We start from the raw sequence: 13,345 nt of genomic DNA, 5'->3' as shown, positions 1-13,345 counted from the left end.
ATTTGAAAAGCAACTACCAAATATCAGCTTGCACTGTGCACTCGATCCTCAATGAAGTGTTCAAACCAAAATGTCAGTCATGGGAAAGATTTGCTTCGGTTACCACTAAACATTAGCAACAAGTCAGCTTTGCAAACTCTACTCTGAACTTGACAGAAATTTTCATCACAGGTATCAAAAAAACTCTGTTCGGCAGCTTTAACTGGAAAATGACCAACAGATCAAAGTAAACCATACCTACTGTTATATATTATTGTCGAAGTAGCTTTTTTCCCTAGAGACTGTAGAAGAAAATGGAGATGTTTCCATAATACTTTAGCAAGGTGGATGAGATAGGTACCTTAAATATGAAGCTGAAACCATTGATTCAGTTCAGTTGCTCAGCACTTAACTTAGAGTCAGCACTGCAGACAGAAAAGCCCATCTGTAGTCACCACTTACGCTTTATGACCTCAGTCTGCACCAGAAACACATTAAAGTGGTATCCATAGTAATCAGATTGAATAACTAGCTTTCAGTAAGTAATATATTTTAACGCTGGATGACCAACAATCACGAACACACAGGAGATGAAATTCAAGTCTGGTGGGGCTTGCAACAAATGGTAGCAGATCGGCCACAAATTGCTCATCCCATCTGACATTCCACTGATGACGTGTATTTATACAGCACCTTTGACATAATACAGCACCTCCAGATGATTCTCAAGTGTTATAAAGCAAAATTTGACAATAAACCACATTAGACAATATTTAAAGTCTGTTTGAAGTAGGTTTTAAGGGAAGCCCTTAGGGAGAAAAGTGATGGCTGAAAACATCTCAGGATGGAGTTCTAGTACTTTGAGCTGAGCAGTTGGACCTTTGCTCATCAATGTCAGAGCAATTAAAATTGGGCATATTCAAGAGACCACAATTCGGTGAGTACAGATATCTTGGAGGGATTAAAAAGGATTACATTTATTTGTACCGTGCCTTTACATCATCGCTAAGTTCTAAAGTGCTTTACAGCCAATGAACTAGTCTTGAACTCAGGTCACTGTTGTGTTACATGAAATGGGGCAGACAGCTTGTGAACAGCAATATGATAACAAACAGAATGCCTGTCCTTGTAAGGCTGGTTGCTGAATAAAGTGGATTAAGGGTGATGGCCTAGTATATTATCATTAGACTGTTATTCCAGAGACCCAGGTCATGTTCTGAGGACTGAGGTTTGATTCTTGCCACGGCAGACGGAGGAATTGGAATTCAATAAAAATCTGGAATTAAGAGTTGAAAGGTAATTGTGAATCCATTGCTGATTGTTGGAAAAACACATCTACTTCACTAAACTTCTTTCGGGAAGGAAACTGCCTGGTCTGGCCAACACATAATTCCAGACCCACAGCAATATGGTTGACTCTTAAATGCCTGCTGGGCCAGCCGGCAATGCCCTTATACCATGAACGAATAAAAAAAAATGACCATGACACCAGGGATAACTCCCTTTTTTGTACTCCATACCACACATATGTCCATCTTAAAGAACAGACACCTCAACTGAATGTCGCATCTGAAAGACTGCAGCTAGGGTAACACAGCACACCTTCAGTAAGAAATTAGAGCATTGTCTTAGATTATTGAGCTATAATTTCTAGTGCAGAATTTGAACACACAACTTAATGATTTAGAGGCAAGTGTACAACTCACTGAGGCACAGATAACTGAATGGCCTTCTGCTTTGGTGTATGACATGATTAGGAAAATCAGTAGAATGCGAGGATGACGTTGATCTGCAAACAGCAACTGATGCTGGACTAATTGTTAATTCTGAGATTGGTAGATTTTGTTATTCAAAGGTATTAGGAGGTATAGGGCAAAGGTAGATGTATACAGTTAATTTGCAAATTAGCAACGATTTCGACGAATGGTAGAACAGGCTTGACAAGCTAAATGGCCGACTACTGTTCCTATAACAGGTACATCTGAAGTTAACTTCTGAAGTTAAATTTCGTCTCCAACAATGCTTGTATTTGGAATATATATAAAAAAATTTCCCCCAAAAAAATACTTTATTCATCACACTTATGAAAATACATTGTAACAGTTCAACATTGTCTTTACTTAAAGTGCAAAATAGATCAGTTTCTTTCAATACAGTGTGTGACATACTGAGATGCATTTCTACACATATGGATACAGTTTATATTCATTTCACAAGAACTATACAACCCAAAGAGTTTTTACATAGTTTCCAGCTCCTGGTGTTTCCCCATTGCGTTTCTGCAGCAGGTGGGCCAAGTTCTGGTACTTCTCTCAACACATAGCACAGGAACTCGGAAACTGCCGGGCTGTAATACTCAATTGTTGATTGCTCTTTGCATGGGCCAACCTGAAGGTTTTAGGCAGACAAAAATGTATCTTTTACTGTGATAATGGCCTTCCAGCTGCTGATGTTGAACTTTATGCATTTCTGGAAACAGCCTGTAGAACACAGAATTCTGCATTATGGAGCTGCTCAAGATGAATCTTGACAAAAAACATTTAATCTTTTTCCAGATCTATTTTTAAGGAATGTGTTTTTGAAAAGCAAAAGGTACTTGGCTGACCCTTCACCACCTCACTCAGCATGTGGAGGGATTCTCACCACTAGCAAAGCTACACCTTGGAGTTAGCTTAATAGCTCTGACACTTAAGCGTTCAGCAAAATTATGTCAACAGTTTGCTCAACATTAGGATCTATTCTATCTTCCTCCTACAGGGCCTCAGATGTTACACACTGACCACAGCCTGATGGACTTTGATCAAAGATGACTTTTCTACAGAAACAATTTCAGAAGGGATAGGTGGTACACATGCATATGGTCTAACTGACCTGAGCATGTCCCAGCACCTTCAAACAATCTGATATAACAGTGAATGGGGCAGAAGATCATTCAGGCTAGTTCCCAAAGAACACAGCCGCACTTTTGCCAAGGTTTACTCTGTGAACTTACAATAGAGTCAAGATGTTGATACCATCTATGTACAGGGGCCTTTGACCTTCAATGCTCTGGTCTTGATTTTATCAACCCTCTTACACTCAGCAACAACAAAACACCACACAAACAAAGCAGACAAGAGGGGGCAGCCCTGCTTGATTCTAAATTTGAAAGGAAATCTTCTGATTCCTTTCTAGGACTGAAACTGCATACTGATCTCTATGTAGAACAATTCAAATCAACTACAGATTCCTTCCCAGAGCACATCCATTATCTGGGTCTCTGGATATTTTGTCAAAGACCTCTTCATTGTCCAAACTGGTGATGCATGATTCCATACTCCTGTACTGCACATCAGCAATCAAACACCCGACGAGCATGAGCTGGAAGGAGTACAGGTATGATCCAGGTCACTAACTCCAGAACAGACTTGTCCCAATTAGTGATAATCTTGGTCTGAATTTCGCTGCAGACATGTGACCTCTTTGAAGAATGCATATGCTACTCAAAACAGTCACTGCAATCAAGTGACTCAGTTAGTGATGATACCAACAAACATTTGATAATTTGTTGAATCTATTCAGTGAGGCTAGTTGTGCCTATTCACCAGAGCAAGTAACTCAGCTGCATGGACCATCTCAATTTCTCAAACGTATATAATGAAGTTTTTACGCAAACGATGTCAATTGGAGGGATCGCTGATTTCATGTGTTTTCAATTACTGATACGCCTGAAAATACCAAAATAAAGTATTTGTTTAAAGATACTTCAGCGAAATAATCAACATACCACCTTAAAACCCAGAGCAAAGGCATTTACGTATGATGCATACTTCTATCACGTGAACTGAAAGTATTAGCAAAATGCAAAAGAATGTATTTTTAAAAGACCTTAAACGCATTGAATTCTCCAAATCAACCACTCGTCATCAACATCATTATTTCCATTAAAACCTAAAAGGCTTTACCGCCAAAATGACGTAGAGGAACCCCCGAGGCCTTTGGCGCTTTTTGCCGACTGCAATTATGCATTCACCCAACTTCCACCCCCCCTTAAAAAAAAGATGGAAAAATACACGAAAATTAATGCTTACGAATTTATTTTTTGCGTCGGCCGAGTGACTCCGTCCCCTTTTTCTCTCTGCGAAGGTACTGTGGGATACAGACAGACAGACACACGCATACACAAAGCGGCGAGGCTGGGGCCATCTGCTGCTGGCAGGGGAGGGGTTCCAGGCGGCGGCACGTTACCATAGCAACATCAGGGGATTTCGTGGCGTTCTTTGGAGTTTCTCGCTTCTTGGTTCGGCTGAGAAGCAGCTGCTAGCCCAAGATTCGGAAAGCAAAGGGAAAAGGATATACATATAAACAAATATTCAGAATAGGTGGAAGCAGTTTCATAGACTGCAGCGCTACGTGTCGGAAAATCGTGAGTATCAACATATTATTTTAAATGAGAAGTGGGTGCCTTTAATAAAGGAATCGAGGAGCAGTTTGGTTTCTAACTATGAGAGCCACTGAGGTTCCCCCTCGTGCTTCGAATTGTATCCTTTTCTCCTTGTTCAAAGAGAACGTTCCCTGGGAATCGGTGTCCGAACGTTCGAACTGCGCCAGGCTGAGCTTGCACTTTCTAACACACCAAAAATCTTGTCCTATTTAGAAATTATTTTTAAAATGTACACGGGCGGATTTTGACCACTTCCCCCTTCTCTCCACGAGCTGCGTTTTCATGATTTTAGTATGGTAAAGTGTAAAGCTATTTTTAAGGCCAACCTGAAAATGCGTTGTTTTTTTTTAAATTTAAAATGATTTTTTTGCGAACTTTATACTTTTTTTAACGTGAGAAGTCGTAATCGTGTAATATTTGATTGGATTCGGATGCATGTAGCATTTTCCGTTTTGTCGTGTCGCCTTTAACTTCCTCATTATGAGTCGTTTTTATTTTTGTGATTTTTTTTCTTGGTCGGTGCATTTGAGATTTGTCTGTTTGAACTGGCTAGTTAGTCCAACGCTTTTGGTTACAGACGAAAATAAACATTCGCCGATTATTTTCTTTTAAAAAGCATTTGTTTAATGGGGGCCCGGATTCTAGGCCTGGCGGAGAATGGGAAGTTCGGTAGACGGGTTGTCGATCGTGTCAGTTTCCTGAATGAGATGTTGCAGCTTGTCGAGAGAGCGCTGAAAACTGACAGGTCCACGTGGTCGGAATGAGGAGACAGGAAGCGCCACCGCCCGGCCTTAGTGAGATAGCCCTCAGCCTGATTTCCTCTCCAACACCTCCCCCCCCCCCCCCCCCCTTCCCAAAAAAACACTTTATGGTAAATCAAACTCTCTTCGCCATGTCCGTATATCTGTTCTCCCCACCCAAAATAAATGATGTACAATCTCATGCGGCTTGACTAAACAAACGCAAGGCGATCTGTTTTTTGCAGGGATTGGCCGAAAGGTTTTCTTTCCTTTAGGACTTAAATTGTCAATTGATCGAATCCTTGCTAGAATACCATTTAACTGCTGTGCATCTTGGATAATGCGATTAACATTCTTCAAGAAATTCAGTAAGATTATTGGTGAAGCAGTACTCAGACAGTCTGGATGCTAAAATTCGTGTATTGCAGGTTTTATGAGGTTTTTCAACCCTAAATATTTTCCACTCCCATAGGCCACACTTCATGCTTGACTTCATGGCCAATTCACAGTTGTCATCCAAATAACCTTCCTTTAATGTGTTAGCTTGGATAATGCTTAGAGTCATTGAAGAAGCATCACTGACAAGCTCCATCTTGTCATTTTTAAACGAGCATATACAAACAATTCAATTGGACCTTCCCCTTGGGGCACAAAGGTCAATATTTTGCCCCTACAGCCTGGCTGAGAACAGTTGTCGATTTGCTATGTTTGGATTACTTTATTGCATGTAAGCTACTGCTTGGGAATATACATGTGCATTAATACAGTTGTATTGAATATGCAGCACAGGCCATTCAGCCCAACCACTCGAACCACTTCAGCTTCCTCTCATCTTTCCACATCTAAACCAAACATAGAAACATCTTCTCTCTCAAATGGATCTATACTTTTGCTTCAACGACTCTGAAAGTGAGTTCCCCATTCCCTGTTCAGTAGGCTAAATGCTGCTCAAATTTCAAATATACACAGGTTCCAGAATTGCCAACAAATTTTCCTTCTGTTGGGTATAGGGGGTCTTGTGGCACAGTAATAGTGTCCCTACTTCTGACCTAATGAGGTTTGGGTTCAAAGTCCCATCTGCTCCAGAGGTTTGCAATAATATCTGAGTAGCCTGATTACAAAAGATATTAATTCCTAATGGAATCCCTGAGGTGTGGCACGGTGTCAAAACTGATCATCTGCTGACTCCCAAATCCAGCTGAGATCAATGACTTTTTATAACTGAGGGAGGAGTCATGGATTAAATTAATTTCCTCTAAATATAATCTTGTGTAGAATATGTAAGCATGGAAGAAAACAATGCATTCATATATTTTAAATGTCCTCAACTTCTCATATGGCTTTTGAGGAAGCAACCACATATTTCAGCTTGGATATTCTAGTGCTTTCTACCCATCAATAATCTGAATAGAATGTACTCTAACCCACCACAGCTTTACTCTGTTTAACTATCCATGGCCATTTCCATCCTGAGTGCTCCATTCTTTTCATTCAAAGGGCAAGCTTCTCTCAGGCTGTTCTGCTGGTGACATTGTAATATGACGTTATTCAGTAATAGCTCAGGGGTGACAATCATACCACAAAAACAATGCAAAGCAGTGGGGGAGGATTTGATTTCATGTTAAAAAGATGACAATTTTGTTAGCAATACTATGGATGGCCTCTACTTGTGAATTGGAGATGCTGGTGTTGGAATGGGGTGTACAAAGTTAAAAATCACACAACATCAGGTAATAGTCCAACAGGTTTATTTGGAAGCATTCGCTTTCAGAGCACTGCTCCTTCAGGTGACTGTGGACTCCACAATGCTTCCAAATAAATCTGTTGGACTATAACCTGATGTTGTGTGATTTTTAATATTCTACTTGTGAAGGAGAACATTAGCCAGGGTTCATGTTTCTAATCACTATCCACAAGCTTCCACAGGCGAGTATGAATGATAGATAAGATAGATTACTCATGGTCGTGATGTACCACAGTGTAGTAGCCCACCAATACTCATTGCCTGGATTACTGCACATCTCAGACAAAATACTCAATGACTATAAGTTTCTGTAAGGCTATTGAGCTACTACCTAAAGAACAAAAAGGAAGAAAAAAACACATATGTTTGTATATGCAATGATGGTTAATATTACTCTTCAGTTCTTTCTGCCTGAAAATAGTTCTGATCCACAGGTTAGGCAACAAGGAAAGTCTTCATTCCACTCTACTATCTGACTCTTAGCCATCCAACCCAACTGTCTCTTAAAGAGTTTTGAGTTTCTGTGATAGCATGCACATTTTATATGCATATTGTAGTTCGGAATAGTAACGGTAAAAGTTCTAATAATTGTTCAGTCACATGGCTGACCATGAATTTCTCCCACTGTTGTAACTTCTGCTAACATACTCTAAGGCAAGAGGCAAGTTAATACGCAACCTTTTTGGGTGCATTTGAATGCACATTCCTTGGCTATTGAGTCCTGGAGTGGGACTTGAACCTGGAGTTTATATCTCAGAGGAAGTGATACTACTCACTGTCACAAGTCCTTGAACTTAGTATCGTTATAGATGATAAAGCTAGCTTTTTCAACAGCATCCTTTTTTCAGGAAAGTTTTCAAATTCTGTCTGAGTCTGTCTTTTCTTAAATTGCAGGACTTCAATTGAAATGACTATCTTGTGCTGACATTGACCAGTTGAAGTTTGATTGAACTGATTAGAATATAATCCTTGGGTAAGTGTGAAAGATCATGATGTCACTGCACTTTTCTTCCAATGGTTATTTACTTTTTATTTCCTACTGTAAATTTGTACAGTGGCAGCAGCACATGTACTTGTTAGTCACTATTGCTGACACTTTGCAATCAATGATGCAAGCTAGGCCAACACTTTTCCTAGCCATTATTAAATACTTTAAATACAAGCATTGAAAATACCAAGTTGTTTGAGATTTCTGCATTCCCCCAACTAAATTGTTTCACTACTGCTGTGCCTTCAGTTGCCTAGGCCCAAGGTCTGGCATTCCCTTCCCACACCCTTCCACCTCTGTACCTTGGTTTTACCATAAAGTATTTGTCAAAATCTACTACTTTGATCAAGTTTTCTGCAGTCCTCACTTTTGCCTACTTTGATCAAGGTATCAGACCTAATATTTTCTTGGCTCACTATCACACTTTGTTTTATAATGCTCCTGTGAAATGCCTGTGCTATTTTGTAATGTTAAGTGTATATAATTACAACTTGTTGTAACTTAAGAGGAATCTTGCCTCTTTTAGTCATTTCTTTTTGATGGTTAAAGAGCCCTAGTTTGTTCAATTGTCCCTCATAACCTAATTATTAGCCTTCTGATTACACTATACACCATCATGACTACAATGTGATTGCTCTCTTTCACTGTCCTTCTCACTACTCCTACTCTTCATCTCTGCCCTCATCATTTTAAGTCGACTTTGAGTTTTCAATCCAATTTCTGAAATTCAAGAACTGTCTCTCTTTCACCCTCTTTTTTTTTGCAAGGGCCTTTTCTTTTTCCTCTGCTTTTAACCATTTATCTCTCAGCCCCCTTGGGCCAGAAGCCTAATTCGTGATGAAGGGCTTATGCTTGAAACGTTGATTCTTCTGCTCCTCGGATGTTGCCTGACTGGCTGTGCTTTTCCAGCACCACACTCTCCAACTTGCTCACTTGCTGTAAAACTTCAAAAGTGACTTCTTCTGTTCCTGGAAACTCTTAGTGACTGATTATTACAGAAGCGTACCCTATTCAAACCAACCAAATGCAATACCTGAAATAAAAGATACCAACACTTCCTTTGAGTCCAATTATCCTAAACACAACCTAGAATTAGGATTTTGATCCCGGATGCGCCCCTAGTTTTTTATGGACCAGACTAAACCTCCTCAAAATATATTAAGGAGATAGCTTAGACCTTAACTCTTTCTTAATTTAAAGGCAAGTGCCAGGTGCTGGCTTGGATGTAATTTGATTGGTCAAACTACCAGATTTGAAGTAAAACACACTTTATTCATACACTACAGCTAAAATAAAATAAAAGAACTGGCTTACTTACAACTCTATTGAAATGATTAACGAATTAATCAATCTCTAAACTCCTACTAATTAATCAAATATAGTAACTTCCGATAAACACACTCCGGATAAAGGCAAATTCAGCAATATCGATTGTCTCACAGGCAATTCTCTAGATCAGGAGGAAAAAAACATTGATTAAACTGTGTGTGTGTGTGTGTGTGTGTGTGTGTGTGTGTGTGTGTGTGTGTGTGTGTGTGTGTGTGTGTGTAAATTTATATATATGTATAGCAGGGAGCAGCTTCCAAACCCAGGTTCATGACCCCAGAAATTGGTGCTAAAATGAAAGATCCTAGTTCTGTGGGAGCTAGACAACACCCATGAAGGCTGCTTCTATTGTCCCAACTTGGGGGAAAAGACAACCAAGACCTCACAAGCTGCTTACTTTGGGCTTTGAAGCAGACTGATCTGCACCTCAGATCTTAACTTTTCTTAATTTTAAAAAAAGAAGACAAAATACACCTGTTAAAGTCATAGTATCATTATAACAAGTATCTCTAGGCCTGTTGGCTGACACAAGTAATATGGAGAATTTTAGAAGTAATTAATGACATGATAAGTACACTTATAAAATCGCAATGAGATGAGACAGAATCAGCATGATTCGTCAAAGGGAAACTGATAAATCTATCCAGAGTTGATAAGAAGAAACCGTTGTATATTTAGATTTTAAGAAGACCTTTGATAAGATGCTTTAGAGGAAGTTGTTTCACAACATTAGAGATCATAGATCTAAAATAATGTATTAATATGGGTTGAGGATAGGTCTTTACATAGAAATACAATAGTAGAAATTTAATGGTTTACTTTCGGAATGTCATGCTGTACCACAGATCAATGTTGGCTCAGCTATTTACAGTCTACGTTAATAACTTAGATTCTTCATGCCTAGTCCTCTCATTTAAGTTGGTAAATATGTAAGCTGTGAGGAGGACTCAAAGAAGCTGAAAAGAAATATAGATCAATTTAAGTGAGCAAATTTGTAGAGATAGGGTAGAATGTCAGAAAATGTGAAATTATCTAGTTTGGTAGGAGGAATGGAAAAGCAGAACTGTTTTCAAATGGTTCGAGACTGGAAATGTTAAAATTTCAAAGAATTTAGAAATCCTGATACACAAAACACATCAAGATGATATACAGGTACACTAAGCAATTAGGAAGTCCAGTGGCATATTGGCCTTCATAGCCAGGGGGTGAGAGCGTAAGAATACAGAAATCTTGTTGCAATTTTATTGAACTTTGCAGAGACCACCAGTGGTATACTTGCCTTACAGGGAGTGCAATAAAGTCCACTAGAATGATTCTTCAGATGAAAGAGAAATTCTATGCAAAGAGATTGAGTAGAATGAGCCTATGAAGTTTGGAAGGGATGAGAGAATGAGCTCAACTGAAACATAAAATTCTTAGAAGGTTTGACAAGGCAGATGAGGCAGCTGTTTCTTTAGTTAGTCTAAAACAAGGAGTAATCATTTTAGGATAAGTGTTTGACCATTTAGGATTGAGATAAGAAGATATTTCTTCACTGAGGATTTGAATTTTTGGAATTCTGTGGATGCTTAGTTGATGAGTATTGAGCAGAGATCAAAATGCTTTTGGGCACTAAGTGAATCAAGATATGTGACAATAGGACAGAAAAGGAAAGGTGATCTGAAGTTCATCTATGGTTAATAAAATGGTGTAGATTTGATGGCTTTTCTTTGTTCTTTGAAGGAAAAATAATTTGAGAGGGACAACAGAGGGTTCTGTTCCCCATGGAACCAAGCACTTTAGCATGATTCACAGATTTCTGATGTCAGAAGGAACATTTTGTTTAATTAGAAGAATTTTGGGGGGGGGGGTGCAAAGAGAAGATGGGAGGGTGTGATCTTGGTTTTAAATGTGGTTGAGTTCTGAGCAAGTTACTTGTTGGTAGAAACTAGTGGGAAAAGAATTTTTATTGTCCAATTCAGTATTGAGCCAATGTGTCTGCTACTGTCAACAATAATACCATTGCACATTCAATATTCTAAGCAGGACATTCAGTTCACACAAAAGCTACAAAACGCTTCATTTTGTATGAACCAGTCATTTATTCATTTTCTCTGGTTTGAAATCAAATTCCTTAACTTTAGCTGTGTTGTGAAGGTTTAGGAAGATATGATGATATGGAAGAATTGCATGTAATCTACAGGTCATTCTCATCCTGTTTCTGATTTCTTCACGATGTCAGAATTGAAGAATGATCTGAATGATACCAAAGCTTATTGTTCTCATTTTCTATCTTCCTTCTGGTATCTGATTTTATTCTCCTTTAAAAGCTGACTTGCTGGGACATGGTTCTAGATATATTTGCAAGCATAATACCCCTTGGAAAGTCACCAAGCTACATCTGTGCACTTTAGTGACACTCAATGACTAGGCTTTTGGTTGTCAACCTATTTAAAAGATAAAAAGATTTGCATTTATACAGTGCCTTTCATGAACTTCAAATGCCTACAAAGGCTTTAAATACAATGAAGCCTGGTGATTTTTGTGTAGGAAACTTGGTATCGAATATGCACACAGCTTATTCCCACAAACAGCAAGATGACAATGTTTTTGTGATGCTGATTGAGGATAAACATTAGTCACTTACTACTCTGTGAGTGACAATTTGTCTCCATTGCATATGCACAAGGCTAGAATTCTTTAATCAAGGAAGTAAAAATAAGAGTCAGCTTGGTTTTATGAAGAGTAAATCATGTTTGACTAATTTGCTAGAGTTATTTTTGAAGATAAAACAAGCAAAATGGATAATGGGAATCCTGTAGATGGAGTATATCTGGACTTCCAGAAGGCATTTGATAGGGTGCCTCAAAAGTATTAATATATAAGGTAATATTCCTTTAGTTAGGGGTAGTTTATTAGCTTGGATAAAGGAGTGCAGGAACTTGGGATAAATGAATCCTTTTGAGGTGGCAAGAAGTTACTAGTGGGGTGCTACAGGGTTTGGTCCTCAGGGCTCCAAATATTTACAATTTATGTTGACTTGGATGTGGGTAGAAAATAGTAGAGCCAGAGTTGCAGATCTGACAAAAATAGGTGAGAAAGTAAGTTGCAATGAAGAAATAAGAAATTTAGAAATGGTTATGGATAAGTTGGGTGAACGGGCCAAACTTTGGCAGATGAAGTTTAACTTGAATAAGTGTGACATTATCCATTTTGGTCAGAGGAATAGAAAGGCAGCTTATTATCTAAATGGAGAGAAACTTCAGAGTGCTTTGGTGCAGAGGGATCTGAGTCTATTCTTGCATGAGCTCCAGAAAATTAATATGCAGATGCAGCAGGTGATACAGAAGGCAGATGCAATTTTTGCATTTATTGCTGGAGAAACAGCATATAAAAGTAGGCAGGTGTTGCTGCAACTTTACAAGGCATCTGGACTATTGCATATAATTTTGGACCCCCGACTCAAGGAGGCAAATAGCTGTACTGGAGGCAGTTCAAAGGAGGTTCGCTAAATTGATTCTGAAGTTGAAGGATCTGTCTTGTGAAGAGAGATTGAGCAGTTTAAGCCTATACTGTCTGGAGTTTAGAGGAATGAGGATGTCTAATTGAGACATATAAGATACGAGAGGAGATTGGAAAAGTAGATTAGATTACTTAGTGTGGAAACAGGCCCTTCGGCCCAACAAGTCCACACCAAGCCGCCGAAGCGCAACCCACCCATACCCCTACATATACCCCTTACCTAACAGTACGGGCAATTTAGCATAGCCAATTCACTTGACCCGCACATCTTTGGACTGTGGGAGGAAATCGGAGTACCTGGAGGAAACCCACGCAGACACAGGGAGAACGTGCAAACGATGATTCCACATGTGGGACAATCTAGAACAAGAGGATGTAGTTAAAGGACAAGTGGTAGCCAACTTAAAAGATGAGAAAAAATTACTTCTCTCTTCAAAAGTTGTCAATCTTGGATTTCACAACCTTTGAACAGTACTATGGATGCCGGGACATTTTGTAAACTTAAGGAGGCGATAGACGGATTTTTAGTTGGTAAGGGGTTGAAGGGTTATGGAGAGTGGGCAGGAAAGTGGAGTTCGGGCAGAGATAAGATCAACCATGATTGTATCAAATGGCTTAAGGGGCTGAATTACCTACTCTGATTT

At 39.1% G+C, this 13,345-nt stretch overlaps 1 protein-coding gene across 1 annotated transcript in view; it reads left to right on the top strand.

Moving 5' to 3' along the window:
* Positions 1 to 4,124: 4,124 nt before the first annotated feature.
* The window catches only part of foxn2a (forkhead box N2a), a 69,984-nt gene continuing 60,763 nt past the window's right edge, over positions 4,125 to 13,345 (top strand). The window contains exons 1-2 of the mRNA XM_060831366.1: positions 4,125 to 4,384; positions 7,781 to 7,859. The gene's annotated coding sequence lies outside the window, so the exon portion shown is untranslated. The remainder of the gene's footprint in view (positions 4,385 to 7,780; positions 7,860 to 13,345) is intronic.

This window comes from Hemiscyllium ocellatum, chromosome 10 (genome assembly GCF_020745735.1).
Source record: "Hemiscyllium ocellatum isolate sHemOce1 chromosome 10, sHemOce1.pat.X.cur, whole genome shotgun sequence".
NCBI classification, from domain to species: domain Eukaryota; kingdom Metazoa; phylum Chordata; class Chondrichthyes; order Orectolobiformes; family Hemiscylliidae; genus Hemiscyllium; species Hemiscyllium ocellatum.
The sequence above is the reverse complement of the archived record's forward strand: the minus strand, read 5'-3'. Positions and strand labels throughout refer to the sequence as shown.